The following is a 27,408-nucleotide window of genomic DNA, read 5'->3' as shown; positions in this document are numbered from 1 at the left end:
GTAAAAGCAGTAACTAATTGGGAGGCAAGAACCCACCTGCCCCTCAGCGGTAATAGCTCTTGATGTAGGGTCCAGAAGAGAACAGGGCCCTGCCTGGGTGGTGGGGAGCATCTTCCTCCTCCAGGGTTTGGGGCCCAATTTCCCCTGCCCCTCCCCCACAGCTGCCAGGGTTTGGGGATGGTAAGCCCCTCTGGGAGCTGCCTTAAGTCTCTCAGGGTCGGGGTGCCTGGGTGGCTCAGTCGTTAAGCATCTGCCTTTGGCTCAGGTCATGATCTCAGGGTCCTGGGATCAAGCCCCACATCGGGCTCTCTGCTCAGCGGGAAGCCTGCTTCTCCCTCTCCCCCTGTTTGTATTCCCTCTCTTGCTGTGTCTCTCTCTGTCAAATAAATAAAATCTTTAAAAAAAAAGGGGGGGTCTTCCTTGTTTTTCTAGCAGTGAGGAGGAGTTTCACTGGTTTATTCACACCCTCTCACCTGGGCCCCAGGTGAGGCACTTATGTTCTGTGCACCATGGAGCCCTAGCCTTGGCCCCATCAGTGGTGCTCCCCAGCTAGGAGGGCTGATGGGCCCCCACAGGCCTTCTAGGATCCAAGCTTAATGTGGCTCCCAGAGGAGCCTTCCTCTTATACAGAGACTTGGTTAAATCCTGGAGCTCTGGAGAACCTGTTCCCTGGGCAGGGGCACCCAGAGCAAGTCAGAGCTCCCCTCCATCAGGAAGCGAGATGGGGCCTCATCCTGAGAGGGGCGGGCAGGCCCAGCCTTTCCATCTGCTCCCCATCTCCAGGCTGGCGTTCTGAGTTCTGGGGGTAGTGTGGAATCTCAGGGGTCTGCTTTTCGGGTTTTAGAGGGAGCCTGGGTCACTGGGCTCCCAGGGCTCCCCATCAGAGCTGCCATGGGGAGCAGATAACCCAGATGCAGATTCTGCTTCTCTGCCTTGCACCTTTCCAGAAGCCTGAAAAGGCAGAGGGGGCTGAGACTGGGGGAGAGCCTGGTGGCAAGACCCACACCATCTCTGGGTCTGAGTGTCTTCATCTGTAAGATGGGTGCTCTGAGACTGCAGTGTCCCCAGAGAATGCAGCGTGGCTGAGGGCCTGGGATGCTGTCCCCTGAAGGGGGGGGACGGCGGGGGGAGGGGAAGGCAGGCTACAAATGACTTCAGAGTCTGCCGCCAGGGCCAGTGCAGGGTCTAAAGACCAATGCAAGGCCAGGATCTCCCGGTCTCACTTCATGCTCTAGTCCTTTGGAAAGCAAGGACTCCCAAACCCCTTTGAACCTCAACATCTGGCCGCCTGCAGCCTTTCTCAGCCTCCTGAGAGGGAGGGGAGGGGGAGTCAGGGAGGCTGTGGGCTGAGAAGCTGGGTGTTGGTGGGGGTGGGGCAGTGGTGTTTAAACATATGGCACTCCCTCTTCTGCCCCACGGCCAGCCTCATATCCACTTCCCTTTGTCAGGAAGGCGCCCAGGTGCCGCCTCTCCATGCCCATGCACCCCCTCTCTGTCCTTGCCACTTTCAGTTCCAGACTGGAGCCCAGAAATTCTGCACTGGCCAGGAAGCCCTTCAGAGGCCCCCACAGGCACACAGACTGCAGCTCTGCTCGCGACTAGACCCTTGGCGCCCCCCCGCCCCCCGTGGAGGTGCATCTGCCTCCATTCAGAGCCTGTGCGCTCCCCAAGGACAGAGACCCACTCTTTCATCTTGGTATGGCTGGTGCCCAGCAAGTGCCCCGCGAACAGTAGGTGTGACTTGTGGGTCGCATTCAACTGATGGCGAGCGGCTGTGACCAGCTCCTCCAGCAGTGGACACACGCTGTCACACACTCCCACTCTCCGCAGAGCTGATTCGGGGGCGCCAGGCTCCATGCTCCCCAAGGGCTGCGCGAGGGCCAACTCCGCAGGCCACCCACCCTCACACACCCTCTCTCTCGTACTCATAGACTCACGGACACACTGTCTCTCAGACACACCCTCTCACATGCACACACGCACACTCCGTCTCTTCGTCTCACATACTTTCTCAGACACTTTTATACACTTTCACACATACTCCCACTCTCTTCCCCACACACCTTCACATACACACTCACACACTCTTACACACACACACACACACACGCACACTCTCTCACACACACTCAGGTCTCTAAGGTCAGCAGGGTGTTTTGTCATGGAAGAATCTAGAAGTATGGCCCTGGATGCTATGCTCCTGATAGGGAGCCACGAGGGCACTGCGAACCATCACAGGCTTTGGAATCCACAGATAGGAGTCAGTGATATGCCTTCCTTTCCTCACAGCTTTGTGAGCCTGGACAGGTTATTCCTCCTGGGGGAAGCTCGGTTTGCTCATCTACCACGTGGATGTCATAACACTTAGGTTCCAGAGCTGTTCTGAGTGGGAAAGGAGGTGATGGAGCGCCCTGCAGAAGTCCGGGGCTGTTTGGACTTGCCTTGGGGTCACGGTTCGGATGGGGGAATGGAGAGAGGATGGGGCTCCAGATCCCTTCCCCATTTCAGCCAGAGCAGGTCCACTTGTACCCGCTTCACCTCCTGGAAGTTCCCTTTAAACAAAGGGTTCCTTGGTTCCAAAATTTTGAAAACGCCCCTGGGTGCTGGTGCGGCGCGTCCTGGAGTCTGGCACAGAGAAGGTGCTCCATCATCGTTTGCTTCCTGCCCTTTGTCTGCCTGCCATTCCTAGGAGCTCAGGGAGGGGGCAGGGTGCGCGCTCAGGGAGGAGCCTGGGCTGGGCTCCGGGCAGTCATCCTGAGTGTGCCCGAGCAAAGCAGAAACAGATGACCGAGGGAGCTGGGGCTGGGGCTGGAGGCTCCGGGGCAGGAGTCTGGTGCTGCCCACCAGCAGTGCTGGCGAGTGTTGGGCGGGGGAGTGTGTGTGCACGTGCATGCGCACGCAGGTATGTGATGTCTATTTGCATCTGTGTGCTGTGTCTCTATGTCCCTGTGTATATGTGTGGTCTGGTCTTTGTTTCTATGCATGTGTCTGTGTCTGTTTATGGGTACGTCTGGTGTGTGTGTGTGTGTGTGTGTGTGTGTGTGTGTGTGTCCTCAGCACAGGGCATGACGACCCAGTTCCTGCCTTGTTTCTCTGTGACCTGCCAGGAGGACCACTCACCCTGGAGCACTTCTCACTGCAGTGGTCAGAATTACCTGTTAGCTCTTACCATGGGCGTACATCATGAATAACACAATCCCACTGCTCATTCTACACTTCAGTTTAATCCAGACTTTTATCAGTCACCTTGGGCTGATGGGCCCTGGGCAGCCCCTGGGGACTGAGACCTGCCTCAGAAGGGACATGGCTTGGGGAGGGGCTGGGATCGAGGAACTCTTGGGGTTGCCTTTGGGGAACACTAGAGACCAGTCAGGCTAATCATATATACATTGACTCCACTGTGTGCCAAGGACTTGTGTGAACACACACACACACACACACACACACACACACACACGGAGCCTGGGTCCAAGTTTGAGCTTCTTGCCTCCCTGAAAGTGAGGCAGCTGGCATCCAGTTTTGCCTCATATCCCTTTCCCTTCCAGTGTTTATTACCACGTGCCAGGCATTGTGCTGAGCCCTGGGGAGAGACTGATGAACACACAGCCTTTGCAGAGCTTCCTGACCCACTAAGTGGCCCAGTCATTTCCCTATACCATCTGCCCTATGACACATTCTAGAATGCCCAGGAGGGAGGAGGCCTTTTTGTTGGGAGCAAGGCAGGAGTGGAGCTATGCCAGGCCCAGAGACGGCCCTCTGAGCCCGGAGCCAGCCAAGCCTGGCCCAGGCCAGCTGCCCTGGTGCAGGGGTGCAGGGGTGCAGGCTGGCACAGGCTGGCACAGGCGGGTGCAGGCTGGCACCATCAGGGGTTGGTCCTGTGTGGCGGCAGCACACGAGGGAATGGGCTGCTTGGGGGTTCAGGGGCACCAGGGGAAGTGGGCTGAATTGCTGGGTGTGTTCACGCGCGTGTGTTCACCCCTGGGGGACAGCTGCAGGATGGAAAGCTGTGAGCCAGACTCCAGCACACGACAGGGTTTTCTGGGCTGAGGACCCCTGCACGGAACCAGCTAGAAAATGACAGATACACTCTGCCTGAATGCAACCACTTGGGACACCCAGCTCCTGGCCCTGACTCGGTCTCTCCTTCCCCTGGCTAATGGAGATTTCAGTACCAAAGGCGACTTTGAAATGGGTGCTGGTAGGATAAGGGGAAGTTTGGAGCCCAGTTGAGGGCAGAGACTAAGTGACTTATTATAAGCCAAGAAGTACTGCGGGAGCCTCTCGGCTACCCACCATCCTCCATCCTGCAGCGCAGCATAGTGGTTAACGGCCTGGGCTCTGTGCCAACCGGCCTGGCCCTTACTAGTTAGCGTACAACTAACTAGCATAACCCTAGCTCTTACATTCATTACCTACCCTCTTCGAGCCTCAGTTTCCCCACCTGCAAAATGGGGATGAGAAGGGGCTCTGGGGGGGTCAGCAGCGGGCCTGGCCTTAGTGAGTACTCAGAAAAGATCAGGTCCCTCCCGGGACCTCCAGCATGGGCCCCCGGCACACCGAGGGACACAGACAGACGCCGCCCGAGGCCGACTCACTCCCACATGGTCATGACATTCGGGCGGCGCTCACAGATGTGTGGGATGCTGACGGATTCCCACAGTCTCCCTGGGCAGGCGCCTTCCTCTGCTCTGCCCCACAGGTGCAACAGGCCCGGGCAAGTAGCTGCAAGCACACCATCCAAGACGAGGGCACAAGCACATCGAATCACGCCCAGAGCGCGTGTGTTCAGGAGGGCACCTGGTGAGGACATGCACGTGGGCGCTCCCAGCAGGCCCTGCTCCTCGACCACCCCCACCTCCTGCCTGCAGGGTCCAGGACGGGAGGGGCACTCTGCCTAGGGAGGGAACAGCCACCCAGGATAGGATCACTGTCCTCCAGGAACGTCTGAACCACTCCACACCTCTCTGGAAGGACAGGGGTCTGTGGTGGCCTGGTGGGGCCACAGGCCAGGAAGGGCCGGAGCTGCTGGGAGAGGAGGGTAGTGGTGGAAAGGTCTCGGTGGGAAAGGCTGGTGCCCTGAACTGGAGGAGGTCCTTAGGACAGATTTGGGTGGGATGGGGACCTCCTCAGTCCCCAGTGGGGGACAGGGACTGGGTGGGGACAGGGGAGTTCTGCAGCTGGGTCTCTCCCCAGCCCCCTCCATGTGCTCCCTCCCTTCCCACTCCCCAGTTTTCTCTGCAGGTTCTTTGTACTAGCAGCTGGTTCCGAGCCCCGAGCCAAGGCACTGCTGTGCCCTCTGGGGGGGAGCTGTGACCCCAGGCTCCTGCATTTGTCTGAGCTTTCGGCACCAGGGGAGTCTGGCCCGTCCTCTGCTGCCTGGAGTCTCTGACTCTCCTGCCCTGGCCCTCTCCCTTGGAGAGACGCCTCAGAGTGGGCACTGGAAGAAGGGAGAGCCTTGCGTCCTCCTGGGAGGAGCTCGTGGTAGGGGGCAAGCCGTACCGAGACCCAGATTTTCCCCACTCCCCTGCCAGGGTGGAGCGGGACAGACTGAGCAAGGGGTTTGGAAGGACCATCCCTGTTTGAGAGGCCAGAATTAGGATGTTTCAACTTGGTTCTGAAGAACCATATTAGGAAGAAATCAGCGGACCAATTTCCCTATGTCCCATGATCTCTGCAGAGCGGAGACTCCCCCCAGTTCCTGGACAGTTTCCTGCAGGCTGCTTCAGAGCCAAGCCTGGTGGGGGTGCATTTGGACCTGCTCCTCCCCTCAGATTGGTTTCTGCTCCGGGGCCCAGATTAACTGTGTCTCTTGGGCCGTACTGCAGGAAGGCTGCCTTCCAGCCAAACGCAGGATGGGGGCCTAGGAGTCGGCACACTTTGAGAGGATGGGGGCTACGGCTGGAGGAGATCCAGCAGGTTCATCTGGATGGTTGCGGGGTGGGGGTGGGCTCGTTAGATGAGAAGGGTGCTGAGGTGCGCTTGGGCCTGCATGTGTCCTGGGGCAGGGAGTGCTCAGTTTTGGGTGACAGCGTCACACCTTTGCATGAACACGGAAACATGGGCTCATTTTGCACGAAGAGAAGTCATTAAGCCAAAGAAAGGACTTCTCTACTCCAAGGTGGTTCCCATCAGGACGCAGAGTCCACGGAAACCCCCATGAACTTTCCAGGTTCGCAAACCCCCTTGTGAGGTGCGAGGGAGAGGTTGGTCTAGATTAGGGTGGTTCAGAAGAATGAGAGACGGCCAGCCTGCGGAAGGGGCTGAAAAGGATCTCTGTCTTCTTATGAGTCACCCCGTTACCTTTTGAAAGAACATAACCCGAGGCTGGAAGGAATTTAGAGGGCCGTCCACCCCACATCTGCCTCCAGTCAGGGCTGTCTAGCTGTGGACCAGACCCCAGTCGTCAAACCCTCTGAATAGTCCCCGGAGAGGAGAGGAGATTGCCCCTCCTCCTCATGGCTCATCTTCCTGGCTAGGAGGTGTCTTTAGCAGTCTGACTTCAATCCCTCCTGTTCCACTGGCATATTCTTTGCTCTGGTTCTTCTTTCCCTGTGTATCGCCCACCTCTTGCTCAGCCCCTGGTTCTGCCCTAGGAATCTTCCCTAGATCACAAATAGCACCCATGGTCAGGTTTACAGATCATCTCTGAGATATGCTTTCTCACAAACATTTGGCTTGAGGACGTGGGAGCAGGGGACACATACATCCTCCCACCCACCCCAAATGTATTGCTTCCCTCATGGCCTCAGGGTCCGAGAGGGTGCCCTGGGGAGACCCCATTCTGCGTACTCGCTCCTGAGGACTAAATTCGGTCAGTCAGAGACAATATGTACAACCATCCCGTTGAACACAGAAGCCCAACTACACGTGTCTCTATTTGAACAACTGCCGGCAGAGAAGGTGCTGGAAGAGAGTTGCATAAGGAGTGAAATCTGGCAGGGCAATGGTGTGGAGGGAGGTTGAGACCTGAGGCTGGAGGGGTACACTCGGCCAGGGAAGGGAGTGTGAGCGAAGAGCTTGGCCAGGTGGGGGAGTAGAAGATGAAGGAGTTGTAAGAGTTGAAAGAGCAGGGGACCCAGATCCAGGCACCTGTCCGCCTGGGTGCCTCTGCTTCCCTTCCTGCTGGGGAGCACCAGAAGGACGGGTGAACCTTATGTGACTTTGATGCCCCCTTCCCATCTGTCTCCCTCCTCCCTTCTGCTGGCTGAGGACTCCCGATAGATCCCTTGGGAAATTAGGAATAACTCTGACCTTGTGGCAAAAGCCTTGCTCAAGTAGTTTTGCAGCCTGGCTAGGAAGGGGTTAACTGGTGAGGCACCCTGGGGAGGGGCTTGGATGTTGCCATCTCTGGGGGTGGGGGGGGCAGAAGTCCCTCCTCCCAAGGCCAGGAGTCAGGGTACCATTTCCCTGCTCCACCCTCAGGAGCCAGGGTCCCATCAGCCTCTCCCACAGGTGGCCCACCCTTTGCTGCCCTTGATCTCCAGTGGCTCATCTGGTCCCTCTGAGGGTGAATGGGAGGCTAAGTGGACAGAGCATCTCTCTGGCCAGAGGGTCAGGGGAGGAGCCCCAGGCTGCAGCCCAGAAGAAGATCTTGGGAGCCTCCTGAGGGACTGGGTTATTCGGGCTGTTCTTCTTCTGCCCGCCCCTGAACAGAGGGAAAAGGATGCTGGGCTGGGAAGGGGGCTGGGGGTTCTGGGGGAGTCAGGCTGAAAGGAAGGGCAATGGGGTCTGACCAGTCACAGGCTGACTGTTGGAGAAGGGGGAACGTTAAGGGCAGGTACTTTGGGGGCCAGAGAACCTGCCCTTCTCATGGGCCACCCTCTCCTGGTCTGCCTGGATTCCCAAACCTCCAGACAACCTTGACTGACAGCTTTTCCTCCCGGGACACAGGCTCAGCCCCCAGTGTTGTGTGGCTGAAGGGTCCCGACTTTGTCTCCACGTAGCACCTGGACTGCCCCTTCCACAGGTGCTGTGTCATCTCAGCCCCTTTTTTGTTTCCCATACCTGGGAATCCCTCCTGGGGAAGGCAACAGGATTCAGCTCTGGACACCGGCTGAGGCTGCTTCCCCCACCTCTCTGGTGGGTGATGTAAGCCCCATGGTACTCTCTCTTTCTGGACCAAGATGAGCCCTCCCCCCTTCTCCCCGGGCCCCTTTCCTCTAGGGAAAGGCGAACTTGATGCCAATCCTTCCCTCCCACCAGTGAGGAGGAGGGGAGGGAATCTGGGGAGAAGGCAAGGTTGGGGTGGGGGAAGAAAAGGAATTTCAGCCCTGGCTTCCCAGCTTCTCACCCTTGGGGATGGGACTTGCCTCAGTTTCTCCTCCCTAAGTCCCCACTCCTGGACAGGCTTTTGCTCAAACTTGAGTTCCACTCCCCCCTCTCTCTTCCACAGCCTCTAACTGAAGCAAGACTTTGCAAAGGGGTCACCCCACAGAGGTAGACTCAAGGCCACCTCAGGTCTGGATGGTCAGGCTCAATTCCACCCAGGGACTCCTGGGGGCGGCGGGGGGTGGGTGGTGGTGTGTGCAGGCCAGAGTCTGGGGCTTGGCCTCATGGACCATCTGGTCCTGGCCCTGGGCGCCAGGCAGGCCCTGGGGCCCCTGCCCTCTCTGTAGGCAGGTGTCAGGACCGGCTGGAATTCCTGGACACCTGGACACCACTAGGGTCCAGCTTCCCGGCCAGGCTCGGCCTGCCAGGCCCCTGAGGATGCCACCCACGTAGACAGGGTGGAGGGGACCTCCGGTTCGGTGGCTGCCCCCCCAGGGGCTGGGCGAGAAGTCAGACTGGCCGCAGCCGCAACGGGTCGGGGCTCCTGCTCTGCCCCTGCCCCCTCCCAAGTTGCAAGGAAACTGAGCCGGAGCCCCTGAGCCGCAGCAGCGCCGGGAAGCCCCCTTCCCCTCCCCCCCCAAGTTGGGGGAGACAAAAGCGGTTGGCACCTACCTGGGGAGAAAGAAGGGTGTTGGCTGGGGCAGGTGAACGCTGCCCGAGGCGGTGAGCCGGAGCCAGCCCGGCCGCTGGCCCCCGGGGCCGCCCTTCTCTCCCCTGCTCCCCTCGGCGGCGGGCCGCGGTCCTGGGGTGGCAGGGGCGGCCGCGGTGGCGGCGGCGGCGGCGGCGGCGGTGGCGGGCGAGGGCGCCTGTGTGTGTGCGCGCCCGCCCAGAGCCACTGCAGCATCTCTGCATCAAGATGTGCTCCTCCCTCTTCCAGGCTCCGCTCACTGGCTGGCTCCGGTCCTCAGCCAACGCTCGGGGGCCCCGGAGATGGCTTCCTTCTGCCCCCCCTCCCGCCCCCTTCCAGTCCCCACCCTTCTGGCTTTACCTCATTTGCTGTCATTTAAGGACCAGGGAGCAAGCCAGGGCGCCCGCGTCTTCCATAATGCATGGGCGCTGTCTGGCCTGCCTGCCCCAGCCCCCCATCGCTGCCCAGCCTGGAGCCCAAGGGGCCTGGCGAGGGGTGCGGTGCGGTGTCAGCAGAAAGTGGCTTTTGCTCCTCAAGCCCTGGGCACTCACAAAAGCAAACTCCTCGCCTCCCCCAGAAGTCCCCTTACTACAGGAAGGCGTCCAGATCAGAAATCTCCAGCTTGCTGTGCGGGGCAAGTGGGATGGAGGGGCCCTCCTTTGCCCGCCCCACAGGTTCATCTTTATTGTTCCCCTAGCTTATGAAAGTAACAGGGCTCTGACAAAATATCCACACACTAGAGGAAATTTAAAAATAGATAGTGAAAGTCCCTTAACAAATCTGACTTATGTGCCCCCTGGTTTATTATTTTCATGTATATAATTATGTGGGTTGCTAGTATTATTTTATGGGAATGGGATCGCACACTACAGCATGATTTGTAAAATATTTTTTAAACTGTCTAATAGATCTTGGACAGCTTTCCACATCAGTACTTATGGATCCAAGCCCACTTTTAATCAACCAGCAGTGTGAAGGTCATGAAGAGCTCGCTAGATTGAGGGTCTGAATGTCCTAAGGGTAGTCTGGGCTCTGCTGCGGCCTGGCTGTGTGTGCTCGGCTACGTATCCCGCCCTCTCTGAGCCTCACTGGTAATGTGAAGGGGTTAAAGACGGCCAAGTTTCCTGCCAGCTCTGAGAGGCTAGGTGCTCATCCAGGTCAGTGGCACACCTCTTCTGCTCTGTTCCTATCACGTGGGGGGGCTGTGCCCGGGAAGGCCGGGGCCTGGAGGTGGAGGTACAGCCATCTGCCGTGGCAGTCAGCCCTGTCAGGCTGTCACTGTCATCTCACTGCCCCCTCTGCTCCACCTGCTGTCCGGCTCACATCGGCAAGACTAGGGAGTGGTCCAGATGCTGAAATAGCTGGCTGGGCCAGGCCAGCCTCGGCGTTTGAGATGGCCAGACCTGTCAAGCCCGGAACGCAGCTCCGTGGCTTCCGGAGTCGGAGTGAGGAGGGCGCCGGGGCTCGGGGCAGACCTGGGTTGAGTGAGAAGTCCCAGGAAAGGAGAGGACGTGGAAGGGGGGAGGTTCTGTTGCCCAGACTCCGAATCCAGAATGCCTGCCCAGGTCCCATCTGCTCTCCCCTCCCACCCTTCTGCTCGGCTCCGAGGGGCTCTCCCAGCTCAGGGTCTTCTTCTTTGTTCCTGACGGAGAGACATCTGATCGTGCTGATGATGCTTCTCGGGGAACTTGTGCTGTTCATCCCTTCCAGGACGTCCTTCCCTTTCCTGCCTCTGCCCACACTGTCCTTGTCGGTCTGTCTGTCTGTCTCGCTAGGGCTGGCATGTCAGCCCTGAGCATCTGAGGTGAGCCTTGCCCTCTGATGCCATGCAGGTCAACTTGGGCTCTGAGGGAGGGCCTCAAGTTCTCTCCAAGCAGAAACCAGCTGCCACGAGAAGAGATGGTGCATCTGTGGCCGCGGGGCTGATGGGCCAGGGGACGTGCTGACTCAGGGGCCGAGGGTCTGGAAATGCTTGCAAGGATTGCTTTCGATTGAGACAGCTGTCTTTGTGACTCTATTTTAGGACAGCTGCTGCCCTTGCCGTGAGGGCTGGGTGCTTGGAAAGGACACAGTTCCCTCCGGATCAGATCAGCCCAGTGACTTGGGTCTCAGATTCTCTGATTCCTCTGCCACCTGCCTGCCCCGCCCCAGGGGCACTCTTGCAGCCACAGTGAGAGCACTTACTGAGTGCTTACAAGCAAGAGTACTTACAAAGCTGAGATCTAGATGGGGGGAGACAATTCCCAAAGTTTCATCTTCTTGCCTGTTTCATCAGCTGAGCCTGGTCCTGATGGATTTGGGGGGTTCCCGGGGATCCTCACTGCCAGCTTCTAGGGTGCTCCTGCTCCTGAGGAGAGAGTGGGGTAGACGTTTGGGGGTCCAGGCTGAGTTTTGCCTGTGGGTCAATTTGTCTGGTAGTAACGAAAGTATTTCATAATATTATTATTAATCATTATATACATTATTAGCTATAATTCAAGTGTCTCCAACGTGCCAGGAGCTGTGCCGAGAGCTTCATCTGACTTATCCCCCCAGAGGGAACGTGTCATTATCATTGTTCTCATTTCACGCACGATGCCCGCAGAGGTTAAGGAACTTGCTCGAAGTAAACGGTGAACAATCGGAGAAGCAGAGGTTGCTGGTCTGCTCCCAGCATCGCGTCCATGGTTTAATCACTATGCCGTGTCCTCCAGTCACCAGCGACTGCCCTTCTGGTGGGGGCAGGGGTCAAAGTTGGGGACAGGACAATTTCCTCTCTTTTAGCATCTGCCAGATCCTGGAATCCTCACTATAGTTGACTTAGAGGGCACCTCTCCCCTCTGTGGCTAATCAATATGTCTCTGTGTAGCCCAGAGCAGGACACCGTATCCCCGAGTTGAGTCCCCACAGGCCCCCAGACGGTGCAGAGCGGGGCCAGTGGAGGACGATCAGGTGGCTCATCAAATGAGTCCCTAATTTGCCTGTAAACATGTGGTGGTCCCTGGAGGGGGTGCCCCCAGAAGGCATCTTGAGGGCCACACAACCCTTCCTAGACCATCTGCTCCGTCGCTTTACAGCTCCACCAGATCAATAGTGGAGTCCAGTGCATCTCTAAACGGTCGAGGAAGGCCGGGCTCAGAGGCCCAGCCCCAGAGGACAAATGGGGAGGGAGCGGGGGGACTGATTGTCTTCAGGTGTCTGATGGCGTTCAGGTCTCTTTCTTCATCAGTCCAAACCTCACTGAGGTTGACTTGGCTTCTCTAGCCACCGGCATCTTTGCCTCTGGTTCCAGACTTCAGATCCTTGCCTAGAGCTCCCAGGAGACCATGTGTTCATGGAGCAGCATCTCTGCCTATAGGAGTGGGGGTTCAAGAGCCATAGGCTGTGGTCTGTCTTCAATGTGCCTGTAACTTTCCGGGAAGCAGTCGGTTAGTGGTAGCAGACTTGACCGTACCCAGCTTTGGGGGAGGGGGACAAGGCATTTCGGACAAAGCTCTGCAACCAGACCAGCTTGACGTGCAGTCCTGCGACCTCGAGCCCTGTGATCACGGCAAGCTGCTTCCCACCTCAGAGCCCCAGTTTCCTCACCTGGAAAAATGGGAATCAAGACTCAAATTTCCCTGAATTGACGTGAGCATTGAAACACGCATGAAGTGTCTAGCATGGTGCCAAGCCCATAGTAGGTGCTCAATAAATGCCGGTACTTCCCTTTGGGCCTCTTGGGCACTCAGCTTCCCCAACTGTATCACAAGGGTGTGTACCTATGAGGCTGAGTCTTTCTCTGCCGCAGTGATTGGGGTGGCTCTGGATTTGCTGTCAAGACAACTGGACTGTGTCTCAGTTCTGTCACTCTTAGCTGGGTGACACTGGGCAGATCACTGAAAGATACTTAATTGCTCTGAGAATCCACTTCTTCATCAGTAAAATGGGAATAATCTTATTCCTACTTAGGATAGTTGTGAAGACATGTGGATTAAACACAATGATTTTTTAAATTTTTTAAGGATTTTATTTATTTTGAGAGAGAGAGAGAGCAAAGCAGGGGAGAGGGGCAGAAGGAGAGGGGGGAGAAGCAGACTTCCCGCTGAGCTGGGAGCCCGATGCAGGGCTCCATCCCAGGACCCTGGGATCATGACCTGAGCCAAAGGCAGACGCTTAACGACTGAGCCACCCAGGCGCCCCCACAGTGATTTTTTTGAAAGATTTATTTATTTATTTTGGGGGGGGAGGGGCAGAGAAATCCTCAGAACTACTCCTAGCTGAGCTCAGAGCCTGACGCGGGGCTCAATCCCAGGACCCCAAGATCATGACCAGAGCCGAAATCAAGAGTTGGCCGCTTAACTGACTGAGCCACCCAGGTGCCCCTAAACACAATGACTTTTTTAAAAAGTGCTTTTTGTGTTGCCAAGAGCCATGCAAAATACTGATCATTGTTCCCTCAATTGTGTGGTATCTAAAGGTAGGGATTATCTCCTGAATGTCTGCATTCGCCCCCCACCCTCCTGCTGAGCACAGTGCCTGGCGCAGGCTCAGTAAATACTTGCAGGCTGGGAGTGCAGAATAACTGCCAGAAATTCAGATGTGGGGGAGAGAGGTTGCTGGGAGGGGTGAAGGGTTCGGTGGATGGGGGTGTGTGCCTCTGGGATGGGGCCTGAGTAGACAGAGGAAGTGAGGAGTGCATTCCTGGCAGGGGGGTGTTGGGGATTGGAAAGAACGTGATTTGCATGAGGCCGGGGGAGCCCAGTGGAACTGAGCAGGTGGACCTGGAAGGGAAAGCTCACTAGTCTATCTACACTTGCCTTCCTAATTTTGCTTGAGGGCCAGAAGGGGTCTGTGGGCTGGAGGGGCCTAATTATTCTTTTAGCCATTTCGACCCAGGGCTCTTGGAGCTTCTTTTTCAGGCTTATAATAGACAATGCTAATGTCCTTATTAATATTTAATAGTAATGATGCTAATAATGCCCTGCATTTATGTGGTCTCTCCAAAGAGCTCAAGGAACCCTGAGTTCTTTTATTTTAATGGAACAATATGGCCAATGTGGGGGTGGGGTGGGGTGGGGGGCAGGGGCAGTGGAGAGAGACTGAGTCATGGGGAGGGTGAAGCACAGAGAAGTCAGATGACTGAGCCAAGGTCACAGAGTGGGGGAGGTGGAGCCAGGACTAGGACTGGGTGCTTGGGCTCCCCACCTGGAGCTCTGCCCTCAAGTCCACTGGGGCACCGGGATCTGAGAAGGACACACCTGGTGGGGGCATCTTTTGGTCCTGGCAAGACCAAACGGTCCCTGGTTGGGGGCAGCTGTGACTCTGCACATGGGCTGGGCTGCAGAGAAGTGGCCACTGAGTATGGTTTATGACGCCTGCCTAGGGTGGCTAATGGGCAGCCATGGAACATGGGAGCTGGGGCAGGTGAGGACACTGGGGGCCCTCGACCAGACTCCGCAGGGCTCCCAGAGTCTCAGACCAGACCCCAGTTTTCCAGGATCCCTGGATATCTGATGCCTAACCTCTTAAAAGCAGCTTCAATCAACCCATGTCAGCGCACAGACCCTCCCTCTAATTGCTCAGGCTACTTGTGCTGACTTTGCTATCTTTATGTTCCCCACCATAATTTGTTAGGGCCAAAGACATAATCCAAATCTATAGTTATGCAAAAGATGGTACATTAGAATTTTGAGGCTGCAGTGTGCTGGTGCACCACCCAGGGGGCCGTATTTACGTAAGACCGGTGACTTGTGCCCCCTGGAAGGAGACCGTGCACAGCAGAGTGGAAGCCAATGGGCTTTGGAGTCAGACAAATATTGATTTCGGTTCCACCTTCTCTATTGATTCGTTGTGTGACCTTAGGCTTCTCTAAGCCTCAGTTTTCTCATCTGTAAAATGGAGGCGAGACTATCTGCCTTTTTAAAGGGTTGTATGGATCAGATGAAGCGACATGTACATGTGTTGGACAGCAGAAGAGGGGGTGGTGGAAGGTTCTGGCACCCTCATAGGAAGTGTCCAGAAGTGTCCAGTGTGGGCGATGCCAGAGACGGTGTCCTGATCAGGCTTGTCCCTGAGATGTGACCTCAGTGAGTCTCTGATGGCTAGCCTCCCTTGATTTCTGCCCATTTCTGAGTCGTCTTCTTTAGCCATTGATTCTGTGATCCATGTGATAGCTGAAGTTCTTCGCTGCTTATGATGGCCAAAGTCTGCAACTGTTGCCTGCAACCAAGAACCTGGATTGATTCAGAACTTAAAGCTCCTAGTACAGTGCCTTTCGCAAGGCAAAAGAAGCGTTCCACTGTGATAGCCAGAAATTGTTAGAAAATTATATCCATTCATCCATCCCTCCATGCATTCATGCATCCATCCATCCATCCTTCCATCTGTCTTTCCATCCATCCATCCATCCATCATCCATCCATCCATCCATCCATCCATCCATCCATCCATCATCCATCCATCATCCATCCATCCATCCATCCATCCATCATCCATCATCCATCTATCCATCATCCATCATCCATCCATCCACCCATCCATCCATCCATCCATCATCCATCCATCCACTTAACAAGCAAATATCGAGTACCTTTGTACTAAGCACTATACCAAATGCTGGGGATACTGAGGACGATAAGATATGATACATCCTCTTGAGAGGCTCACGGTATAATGGTGGGATGATATGTACAAATAATCAAAATATAATCCAGTAAGAGCTGTCACCCAAGTTTGCACAAAATATTATGGAGGGGTGCCTGCCTTGGCCTAGTGAGGATCAGAAACAGAGAAAATATTTAACCCGAGTCCTGAAGGAAGTCTCTGAACTCACCAGGTGGAGGTGGCACGGGCTGGGAGGAGGTAGGGGCGGGTGGGGCTCCAGGAAGCCCTAAGAGTTTGTGCAAAGGCAGCCGCAGAACGTGGAGAGCTTAGAGAGTGAGGAGTCATCACATCTGCACTTTTGAAGTTTCAAGGAAGGAAGGAGGCTGGAGGGATAGGCCAGTCCAGTCCATGAAGAGCCTTATGAGCCCTAAGGGGCTTTATCCAAGAGCCATTGGGAGCTCCTGGAGGGGTCTGAGCAAGCAAGAGGCAGGCTGAGACATGTACTTTGGAAGTCCACTTTGGGGTGGTGGGGAGGGTAGAATGCACAGAGCAGATGCAGACCTGGAGGCAGGGAGGCCAGCTAGTCAGGCATGGGCAGAGGAGAGGTGATGAGGACTTAGAAGGATCCTTGGGGCTTCAACCTGCACTGGCCAGACGGAAGTCTTCACTTGAATGCCTGTGGGCCTCTCACATTCCCAACCCCCTACCTCATTCCCCTTGATGGTCAGTTTCACATGTCAACTTGGCTAGGCTATAGTGATTTAATCAAACACCGATCTAGGGATTGCTGTGAAGGTATTTTGTAGATGTGGTTGACATCTACGATCAGTTGACTTTAAAGAGATTACCCTCAGGGCACCTGGGTGGCTCAGTTGGTTAAGCGTCTGCCTTGGCTCAGGTCATGATCTCAGGGTCCTGGGATGGAGCCCCATGTCAGTTTCCCTGCTCAGCAGGGAGTCTGCTTCTCCCTCTCCCTCTGCCCCTGCCCCTGCCCCTGCTTGCACTCTCTCTCCCTCAAGTAAATAAATAAAATCTTCTTTTTAAAAAAAGAAAATATTATTTGAAAAAATAAAGAGATTACCCTCCGTAGTGGGGGTGGGCCTCATCCAATCAGTTGAAGGATCTTAAAAGCGCAACTCAGGTTTTCCTGAGGAAGAAGAAATTCTGCCCTCAAACTACAGCTTCAGCACTTGCCTGAGTTTCCAGCCTTCCTGCTGTCTATGGAAGACAGAGCCAGCCCCCACAATTGGGTAAGTCAATTCCTTGAAGTGAATCACACCTGTGCATCTATGTGTACACACTCACAGGTAGGACACGCGTGTACTAGACACACACATACACATGTCCCACCTGTTCTGTTTCTCCGGAGAATGCTGACTGATACACCTCCCCCGTCTACCTGCTGCTCCTCTTGGGTTCCCTGCCCCCATGAATGGCACCCTCCAGACCTTCCCATCCTCCCCTCCACCCCCGTGTTCTGCCGACCACTCAGCCCTGCCGCTCGTGCCCCTCGGAGGCCTCTCCTCTGCGTGCCCCACAGTCTTGGCTCTGACCCTCACAGGCTTCATCTGAATTCTGGCCATCTCATCCTCACCAGCCTTCATGTCTAGTCTCAGCCTCCTATCCCCTCTCCAGACTGCAGCCGGAGTGAGCTCTCTAAAATGCAAATCAGAGCCTGTCACTCTCCTGCTAAAAATTCTTCAGCTTCTCCTGCCTCCAGGTTGGTGACAGGCTCCGTCCCGTGACCCAGGAGATCATCGGGTCTGCCCCTTCTTTAGCTCTGCCCTTTTCTCTAGCCTTGCCTCACCTGGCTCACTCCTGCCATGTTGACATACCTGCCCTTTCTGGAAGGGGCTAGACTGTCTCATTTCACCCTCTTCATGCTGTTCCTGGTTTGGAACAGTCATCTTTCTCCCTTGGGTATACCTGCCTAAGTCCTCTGTGCTCTCAAAAATTGGCCCAGTGGTCACCGACTCTCTCTTAGGCCCTCGGCGGTGCTGTCCCTTTGTGCGCACACATCTCACGGATCTGTCCCGGGTGGGTGTTTCCACGCTGGATCTCCTAGCTTTGCGCTTTTGGCAGAGCGTCCAGTGTGCACTATATGCTTGTTAAATGAACTGATGAGTGCGGCATCCATTCCTCTGCATTTCGGGATGAGGGTGGAGGAGCCCATGTTGGGGCGCAGCTGACTCCTTCTCTCCCAATGCTGGGTGTCCCAGAGGCAGGGCAAGTGCCAGCCCATTTAGTACAAGCTCCTTTGAATGGAGGCAGCATGGCCCTGGGGGTGCACAGCATGCAAGGGGAGCGTGAGCTAGTTTGAAGCCCCCAGTCACCACCTCGGCCAGGCCAGATGTCACGGTGCAGGGCACAGTCCTTCGTGCTGGCCCAGCCTGAGGGTCTGTGGGAGAAGCTGCCCCCAGGGTCGGAGAGCCTGCCTGATGGGCCGGTCCTCTGCCCGGCAGAGGCTGCGAGGTGGGTGCAGACCTTCCCGGGAGAAGACTGAGGTCTGGGGCCGGCTTGGTGGGTGTGCAGCCTGTGTGGCCGCCCAGGCACGGTGCTCAGAATGTCCCTGCCGGTTTCATGCTCTTCTGCTGCTGTCTTGGAATTATTAATAATTTTTGAAGAAGAGCCTCGCATTCTCATTTTGCATCAGGCACTGTGAATTATGTAGTCAGTCCTGCTGAGCTTAGTGGGGCTGCCCCACTGAAAACGGTACCTGGAGTTATTGGACCAAAGGGACTGGGGGTGACTGGCTCCCTCCTCGGAGGAGGAGGACCAGGACCCCATTCATACCATCAGCCTCTGCGCCTGACTTCGTTCATTTTGTGGGGGCAGGTCAGCAGGAACCTCGGTGTTTTGATTCCTCTGAGATCCTTGAAGCCAGGATCTCACGGTCCCTGTGCTGAGAATGAATGCATTTGATGTTTTTAAATGGTTGAAAAAACTAAAGAGGAGACTATTTTGTGACACATGAAAATAATATGAAATTCAAATTTCAACGTTCATAAATAAAGATGTATTGGAACACGGCCATGCTTGTTCACTTATGTATGGTCTGGCCGCCTTCATGCCACACCGGGGGCCGTGTGGCTTCCAAAGCTGAAAATATTTACTATCTGGACCTTTACAGAGGAGGCTTGCCAAACCCTAGCGAAGCCATCCCTCAGTTGCCTGGAGCCTGGTGGAGGCGTCAGTCACTGACGCTCAGGTTTTGGGTTTCCTTCTTGCCTTAGCTCAGTGGTTCTCAACCAGGGGACCTCTGGCAGTGTCTGGGGACATTTTTGGTTCTCATGAAGGGTGCGTGTGGGGTGGAATGTGTGCTAGCAACATCTAGGGGGAGGTCAGGGATGCCGCTAAACATCCTATAATGCACAGGGCAGCCCCCACCCCTAGGGTTACCCAGCCCCAAATGTCAGTAGTAATGAGGCTGGGGATCTCTGTGTGGAAGCTCAGGATGTGGGCATGGCAGATTCCTGCTAGGCCTTCTGGGCTAAGGAACCAGCCAGAACATCCACTGCCCTGCAGATGAGCAGCCCAAAGACTGCGTGTACAGGATGTGTGTGTGTGTGTGTGGGGGGGGTGACAATGAGAAGGACCAAGTAAGGGGTTTCCCTTTCCTTGGCCCCTTGAAGCTTCTATACCTGTTAGGGCCCTCAAAGGGAGGACTAGCTTCCTTCCCTGAAGTCCCCCGAGGCACAGGACTGTGCTCATCTACTTAAGCAGGTGAACTTGGTCCTGGAAGGGGAGATGGTTACTGAGGCTGCCGGGGGGCCAGGGACACAGAGAGGACCTGGAGGTGTTCCCAGGGGACCAGGTGAGCAGGGCGCTCAAGCTGACGGAAGGAGCCTGAGGTGTCGGGAGCCTCAGGGAAGGGGCTGGCACGGCTCCCACCCGACCTTCTGGAGAGTGACAGGAACAGATGCGGTGACTGTCAAATGAGAGGCTCGCGGCACTTGGGGAAATTGCAGAATTAACAAAAGGAGGGCTGCTTTCAGGGAACGCAAGCAGGGGCACGGTGTGTACAGCTGGGCTGGCCTCTGGGGACTCCCTTTGCTTGAAGGGCAGGGAGCAGGGGTCGTCCTGCTTGGCCTCTGGGCTGCTTGTGGGCTGGGAAAGGGTGGGCAGAGGCAGAGTTGTCAGGCCTGGGGGCAGGACAGGGTCAGGTTAGAGCCAAGGCCGGGGCCAGGCTGCATGTAGCCTGGAGTCTGGCAAGTGGCAGGGCTGTCTGGAGGTCATCTCATCTCTCCTCCTGCCTCTAGGGCCAGCCCCAGCAGATGGCATCTTGCCAGCTGAGGATCCAAGCAGAGGGGCCCTCAGCAGGAATGAGAACTCACCAGCTGTTACTTGCGAAGCCCCCTGAAGAAGCAGCCAGCTCTCTCGGAAACTCCACGGACAAAGAGGCATGTGTCTGAGGGTCTGCAGGGAGCCTGCACCTTCTCCTGGTGGGGGTAGGCCGTGGGAGTGGCCGGAGCTGGTGTGGCCTTAGCCCGGAGGCTTACCTGGCCTGCCCCGAGAGGCAGGATGCTGCGATGCGCACTGTATGGCCCGGAGGAACTAAGGAAGGTTCCGGGTAGGGCCGGTTAGAGGCAGGAGGCTTGGACTCCATGCTCCTAAAACCTATTAAAAGATCAGTAAAAGAGAAGGACAATAAGCCATTTCCCAAGTGGGGATGGTTTTAATTGTAACGTGGGGCTAATTTAGACCCAAAGAAAACTCTAAGGCTGAGTTATGGGGTGCCAGATAGACAGAGAAGCTGTGGAATCCTTCCGAGGTGTCAGGGACCTGCCTGCTTGATCTGGTGGCCGGGGCTTGGTTAAGGTTCCCCCAGCCAGATGGTCCTGAGCGCAGCTCCGTTCTTGCTTGGCAGACCCTCTTCTTCCTTGTTCCTGGAGCTGCAGCAGCTGAAGTACATAGATGGTAGACCGGGGGGCAGGGAAGCCGGGGGCTCCCGACGTTCTAGAGGCCCCTGGGCATTGGTTCCAAGAGCCCCCCCACGGGAAAAGCCTGCCCTGTCCTTCCGGGAAGTGACTGGAAGCAGGAGTCGGAGGGGGGCTGGAGGGTGGAAGACAGCGGACAGATGCAAGGGGTCACTCATTTGCTGGAGTGCCATCCTTCTCCCTGTCAAAGATCTGGGGTGGGGGCAGCCCGCCCGACAGACGCGCTGCAGAGGTGGGGGCTGCTGGCCTCTCCCCACTGGCCAGCCATCCTGGCTTCTTCCCCCTTCCTTGCTGGTTTCCCCGGAGCCTGCCACATTGTTAGCTGGCGCCCCAGGGGACAGACTTCAGATGGAGGGAAGCGGGTGTGTGTTTTGTTTTGTGGGGTGGGGGGAATCTCTGAACCAAGAACCTCTTTGGCTAATGAAGTCGTAATTACTCCCAGCTCACTAATAGGATGAAAGCGGGGGCGGGGGGCTCCGTTAAAAGCCACTGATGGACCCACGAGAGGGTGCCTGACAGCACTGAAGGGGGGCTAGGTGATTGGAAATGGATGTCAGGGCTGGGGGGAAGGAGGAAAGGGAACGCAGAGGCTCCCCCCTGGCCTCGGGCCTGCCTGTGTGTCTGGGAACTAAAGTTGCACCTCCATGGTCCCCAGTTTAGGATAGGACGAGATTCTGGAGAATGACCATATTGCCTCTTCCGGCCGCCAACTTCCCCAGAGCAGCACAGCTCCCAGCTGTCTGCTGTGGGGTATGTGTCGGGTGGGGGGTGGGGGGCTAGAGGGCCAGGGAGAGTCTAGAGCGGCTGAAGCTCTCAAACTATTTCTGTTGGCTTTGGAATGAGTGTATTTGTAAGTTTGTGTATTTCTCTCCCCCTGGGAAAAACTCTGAGCCCTTTTAGATGCAGTCTGGTTGGCCACAATCTGAAATGGGCACCTGCTCTCCCCAAGGAGCTTAGCTACTGTGGAAGGGAGGGGTGGTGCATTCACTGGGTCCCTGAGCAGCTGGGTGGCTGGGTCGGGGGAGCCAGTTTGGGATTTCGCATTTGATGTGGGGAATCTACGGAATGAAGGGGTGGGCCAGGGCTCACACCAGCCCTACCCGTCTGCAGGTCTGGGGCGGGTGCACGTAACTGAGGAGGGACTGGGCCTTCTCCAGGGGGCCTGCTGACTGACCACTGAACATATGCCTTCTTCCCAACCCCTCGAGTCCAGAGCATGTTCTCTTCCCAGCAGCGAGCCTGCAGCCTTGACTACCCTGGCTGGACCAGGGAAGGAGGCCCAGGTGGCTCTACGGAGGGACTTTCTGTTTTAGCCCTTCTGGACCTCCAAGAGGATTGACTGGATGATGGTCTTTGCCAAACTCCCCTTCCCTGGAAAGAAATGCTGTTGGTGTTGAGAAGGAAGGAGCCGTGTGGCCTGGAAGAGGTGCTTTCTCCTACCCTAAGCTTGGGAGTTGGGCTCTGGAATCCCGGGGAGGGAGGGGGGGGATTTCCTCCCTGACCCACTCCTGTGGGGATCAGGGCTGCGCATGCTCAGGGAGGGGGCGCTGGCTGAGTCCCTGTCTTTCTCTCTTAGGACAAACCTGGGCCTTATGGATGTCTGGCCTCATCTTCTTCCAACCCAGGGACTGCCTGGTGGGTAGAGGGTCGTGCTGTGTCTTAACCACCAGGCTGGAGCAAGAAGGAACGGGAGGGAGGGAGGTGGAAGATGGACAGTCCTTTCCGATAAATGAGAGTGGGTTCCTAGGCTTTAAAGAGAGACAAGAGCACTTAAGGGACTTTGGGAAAGTTAATTAATGGGGCTGTAGAATGAACCTCTAGCTCTCAATACCCATCACTGGCCCTTGCATCCAGCCACTCGGAACCTTGTAAACGTGCTTTTAGGAAGACAAATACTGCCTGCCCCCTGTGCCCCCTTGTCAATACCACACAGACTGAGCCACTAGCTGGGCAGTAAATACGGTAACGCAGCCGGCCTGAATACAAATGAGGCCTGCTCACTCTGTGGGGGCCACCTGCGTGGGAAGGGCAGGGCTGGGTGCCACAAAGGTGCAAGCGGGCATGAGTACTGGTCCTGCCCTCCAGAGTTTATAGACTGGCCAGGCATAGAAGAGACAAGTCCCTGCAGTGGCAGTGAACTGATGCTGAAGGCCAAGGTGTGTGAGGGTTGGCAGGGCGGGGAGAGGGTGGGGAGGGGCAGTGGGGAAGGTCAAGAGCAGCTCCTGGAGAGAAACAGCCCTGGGGGCTCAGCTGGTCACAAAAGGTGGGATTTGAGCCTGCCTGGAAGGATGGGGAGGACTTTTAAGGAAGAAGTAGAGGCTAGGGAGAACATTCTAGGATGCAGAAGAAGGGCAAAGCCTAAGGGGATTCATTCATTTATGTACATTTAACGCATTATTATATAATACCTACCATGCATCAGGCACTTTTCTTAGAACTTCCCACATTTTAACAGATTTCATCCTTACGTCAACCTACGAGAGAGCTACAGTTACACTCCTTGTTTTATGGATGAAGAAACGAAGGCAAGGAGGGGGTGTGTAACTTGCCTGAGGTCACACAGCTAGTGCCTGACTTACCTTCCGAGTCCTGGCTCTTCTTTTCCTGGTACTCAAGGCAGACTTGGAGCAGAATGAGTCCCTGTGGCTTCACTGGCACCCCCATCGCAGGACCACTGAGCGGCCCGGCACCCACACCCCTCTCCCCTGGGCTCTCCCGGGCTGGGGTCGGGAGCCTATGGGTGCTCCCCCCAGCAGAGCCAAGTCGTAAGGGGCAAATCGTGGCTGGGCCACGTTGACAAGCCGCCAGGGGCTGCGGGGGCATGATGCCTTTGCAGCACCGAGCGCCGGGCCCGTTTGTCGCGGAGATGCCTGTTTTTGTCACAGAGATGCCCGTTCATACCCGAGTGTCATGACCCACGGGGAGGTTTTAGAGTCAGACAGGCCTGGCAGCGAGTTCTGGCTTTGTCATTTCCCCGGGCGTAGCAGTCAGCCCTTTGCCGCCGCAGCTTCCTCCTGCATGACCTGGCCTGACGCTAGCGGCCTCAGAGGGCTGGTGTGGGGGTCACAGGAGAGAATTTGCATAAAGTGCGCATCACTCTCCCCGCACAGACCACAGACGGCGGGCGTCAACGTCATTAGTCGCTCTTCTCTGAAGTCACTTAATGTAAATGTATTGTGACCCAGATACCATCTGGTGCCCTCGTGCCTCTGACATGGATGAAAATGGATCAGTTCCCCTGCCAGTTCCATGCTCTGTGAAAAGTTGAAGACTCTCCCACGATGTGTGCTAATGCCTACGCGTTTGTGTTCTGACCCCTACATTCTCCTGCGGTCTCTGCTTCACCCTGCATCAATTTGGATGTAGAATTCACCAGCTTGCCTGGTTTTTCTAAAAGATCCGCTCCCGTGAAGCAAATTCATCCATTGGGTAGACACGACTGACACTTCGGGGAGCACGCGGAGGGGATGCATCCCAGAGTACCCAGTCTTGCCACTGTCCCTCTCATCTAGAGGTCCTCACACATTAGCCTGCATCAGAATCACCTGCAGGCCTTGTGAAACAGATTCCAGAGTTTCTGCTGCAGTTGATCGGGGTAGGGCCCAAGAATGTACCTGTCTGTAAGTTCCTAGGAGATCCAGATGCTGCCGGTCTAGGGACCATACTAACAGAAGTACGAATCTTCCTGCTGCCTGTCTCTGCTCCTCATCTGCCCCCCCCCCGCCCCGCTCTCGCCCTGGGGCTCCAAAAGCTCCCCCCTCTAATAACACAGGACTCTCCCACGGCCTATCTGCAAACTCCCTACCCACATCAGTCCCGGACCCTCCACTGAATAGGATTCAGCCTTGTTAGAGGGCAATTGTGATGTTAAATACTCACTAAGTAATTTCATTTGTTTGCTTCGGAGTGATTGTTCCACTGTCTACACAAAGCCGTGCTCCTCTGCCGTGGGGTCTGGGGCTAATCAGCAGCAAGTTCAGGGGCAGGGGTGGGGGTGGGAGTGGAGCTTGGGAGCAGGGCTGCTGGGCCGCAGCTGTGGCTCCAAATTGCTCTGAGGCCCACTGCCTGGTCCTCGCTCCAGCAGGAGCCAACATCAAACAAATGGGCTCTGATGCATTAAGTGGGGAGGGGAGGCTAAAATGGCCCTCCCCTACCTTCCTCCACCTAATATGGTTTTGAGCAGTAGCAGTTGCCTTGATGAGAGGGGCTATAATGAATTCCCAGATCCCATCCCTTTGGGGGCAGCTGGGCAAGATGGGTAGAGCCTTCACTCTTAATGAAGATTGGAAGATGACTTGTCGCCTCCCACTGGGTCGGTTAATCCAGCTCCATGCTGGAGATTAGCATTTCTAATGGGCTGGGAGGCACAACCTTCAGGAGACAGGGATGAGGGATGACAGATATTCTGGGAATCCCTTGGGCCCTGAAGAGAGGCAGCCGCTTTGTTTGGCCTCAGCTGAATTGAGGTTGGCTTTCTTCAAATAAGATGCTTGCTTCATCTCTCCATTTCTGTCCCCTTGAGGGGGGCCTCCTGCTCCCAAAGTGGGCCAGTGGACTGCCCACGGCCCCCCAAAAGTCATGCAAATCCAATATCCAAAGAGGATGACACAGAAGTCTTGAATTCACCTAGCCACTTCTTTCAAAGGAACGACTGTTCACCCATTCATTCATATTCATTCGTTTTGTCGTTGCTGCGTGCTGGCCACTGTGTGGACACACAGATGAAGCAAATCTCTCATACTCAGGATGTTCACGATTTCGTGAAAGAAATAGGCAATACATGCATGCGGACTCTCTGGGAAAGACAAAACAGAGATGTTCTGGGGGCAGAGCAAGGGGGTCTGAACTAGACTGTGCAGCCCGCGCCCGCGCACACACACATACTTGCACGGTCTACATCAGGTGGTGGGGAAGACTTCACCTGAGCTGACAAAGATCAGCACTTTGTGACCCAGCACGAGGCCACTGCCTGCCTTCAAGGAGCCCGGGAGAGATGATCTGTAAGGAGAAAGAAGATTGGAGGGGTTTGAAATGGGAGAGAGGAAAAAGCCTGGAATCAGGTGTTGCAGGGGCTGGTTGTGAGCATCAATTCCAGTGATTATGAGTTATCTAGAAGAAGGGGCGTATGGAAGGCCAGGAGGAGGGTGTACCAAGCAGACCCACCTTTGGGCCATCATTCATTTGTTGAACCCACATTTATTGAGCCCTTTGTCCTGGATACTATAACATTGATTTTTTTTAAAAGTAAACTCTCGTCCCAATGTGGGGCTCGAACTCACGACGCAAAGATCAAGACCTGCATGCTCTACAGACTGAGCCAGGTAGGCACTCCTATAACATTGCTTTTGCTTACTTGACTGTTTCTCATGACAGTTTGAGCTTCCTGAGGACTGGAACTCTATCCTACTTACCTTATAGCATTAATTAGCACAGAGTAGGTTATTAATAGGTGCTTTTGAGTGGAATTGAATTGCCAACGCTGAGAAGTGTGAGAAATAATTGCATGTCGGGGGGAGCAGGAAACAGAATAGAATGGGAATTTAGGATACATGTGGAGGAGTGGTTAAAAACAAGGCTGCCGAAGGAGAGGTCAGATCCACAAAAGGTCTAACATGCCAAGCCAAGGCGTTCCGATTTTATCCCATTGGAGCAGACTGAAGGTATTGTAGCAAACTTGAAGGTCTTCAGTAAAGAAGGGACATGATCACATTTGTATTTTAGCAGATCCTCTTGGCTGCAGTTTCGAGCAGGGAGTAGGTGCCAGGAGAGGCAAGGACTCTGTCAATTCAGGATGAGGGCTTGGGTTACTGGTGGGAGGGTGCACATGGACATGAAGGGCAGATTTCAGAGACAGCTTGTGAACTTGAGAGTGATGGAAAAAGATCTTTCACGTATTCCAAGGAGTGATCAGGGAGGTTCAGGGGTGTTACGTGGCATACCCAACGAGATACCCAAAAATTCAGGAGGAGTCAGACCCAGAAATAAGGCCTCAGGTCCCTATCTGTTCTGAGGACTTTTGAAGGGAGAGGAAACACAGGTGGGTTGGATAGTTACCTGATGGTCCTTTATCCAGGAGAGTGGGGCTTGCATTTTCAGGGGAATCCTTTGCCCTTATTTCCCATTTCTGCCTGTAAACCATCAGTTATCTTTCTACCTGAGCAGAGCCATCTCCCAGCCCTGCCCACTCTCTAGCCCCTGCACCACCCTGAGAATAGGGAGGGGAGTTACACCATCTGGGCGCCCCTCGCTATTCATCCTGCCCGGGTGACGGCCGATGGGGCACTCCTCAGTGAGAATTAGCCCAACTCAGGCTGAAGAATCAAGAAAGGACGCATAACTGTGGACCAGTGCCCCTCCACCAACACAGCCCTCTCTGCCTCCTTCCCTCCCCTATTTGCTGGTTGCTTGAGATTCCTTTGAGTCTACTGAGAGAGGTTTTTGGTTTGTTGTAGGCAGTATTATTCATTCCTTCAACAATATTAAATGTGCTGGTATTCTCCCACCTAAGGGCCGGGGTACAGAAGAAGGTGGGGGGACACAGAGCTTCATCACACACTTCTCCCCTTCTCCCAGCATCCCCATCACAGCACTTCTTAAATGGTCCACAAGCACACATACGGTTGCGTTGAATCAGGCTATCTCCACGGCTGCACACATATCAGTCACTGTACAGTTAGAACACAAATTGTGCCGATGAGGCTTCCGGGATAAGACCAACTTCAAGATGGGTCTTGCAGAATCCCCGGAAGTGGAATCATGGAACACTACATCAAAAACTAATGATGTAATATATGGTGATTAACATAACAATAAAAAAAGAATCCCCGAAGTGTGTGCTGTCTGTTGCCCCTGAGAAATCCTTTTTGATTCTCTCTGTTTTCAATCCCAACACCCCTCTCCCTCTTCCCATTAACTAAAGAAAATGAACAAATCACTTGGCCAGAGTCCATT

The 27,408-nt window shown here is 55.3% G+C and overlaps 1 protein-coding gene across 1 annotated transcript in view; it reads right to left on the bottom strand.

Moving 5' to 3' along the window:
* CNTN2 (contactin 2) overlaps window positions 1–9,154 on the bottom strand; it is a 28,264-nt gene extending 19,110 nt beyond the window's left edge. Inside the window, exon 1 of the mRNA XM_025855255.2 lies at window positions 8,941–9,154. The gene's annotated coding sequence lies outside the window, so the exon portion shown is untranslated. The remainder of the gene's footprint in view (window positions 1–8,940) is intronic.
* Between the last annotated feature and the right edge of the window lie 18,254 nt (window positions 9,155–27,408).

This window comes from Callorhinus ursinus, unplaced genomic scaffold (assembly GCF_003265705.2).
Source record: "Callorhinus ursinus isolate GAN/ISIS: 27379988/994484 unplaced genomic scaffold, GSC_fseal_2.0 scaffold57, whole genome shotgun sequence".
Taxonomy (NCBI): Eukaryota; Metazoa; Chordata; class Mammalia; order Carnivora; family Otariidae; genus Callorhinus; species Callorhinus ursinus.
The sequence above is the reverse complement of the archived record's forward strand: the minus strand, read 5'-3'. Positions and strand labels throughout refer to the sequence as shown.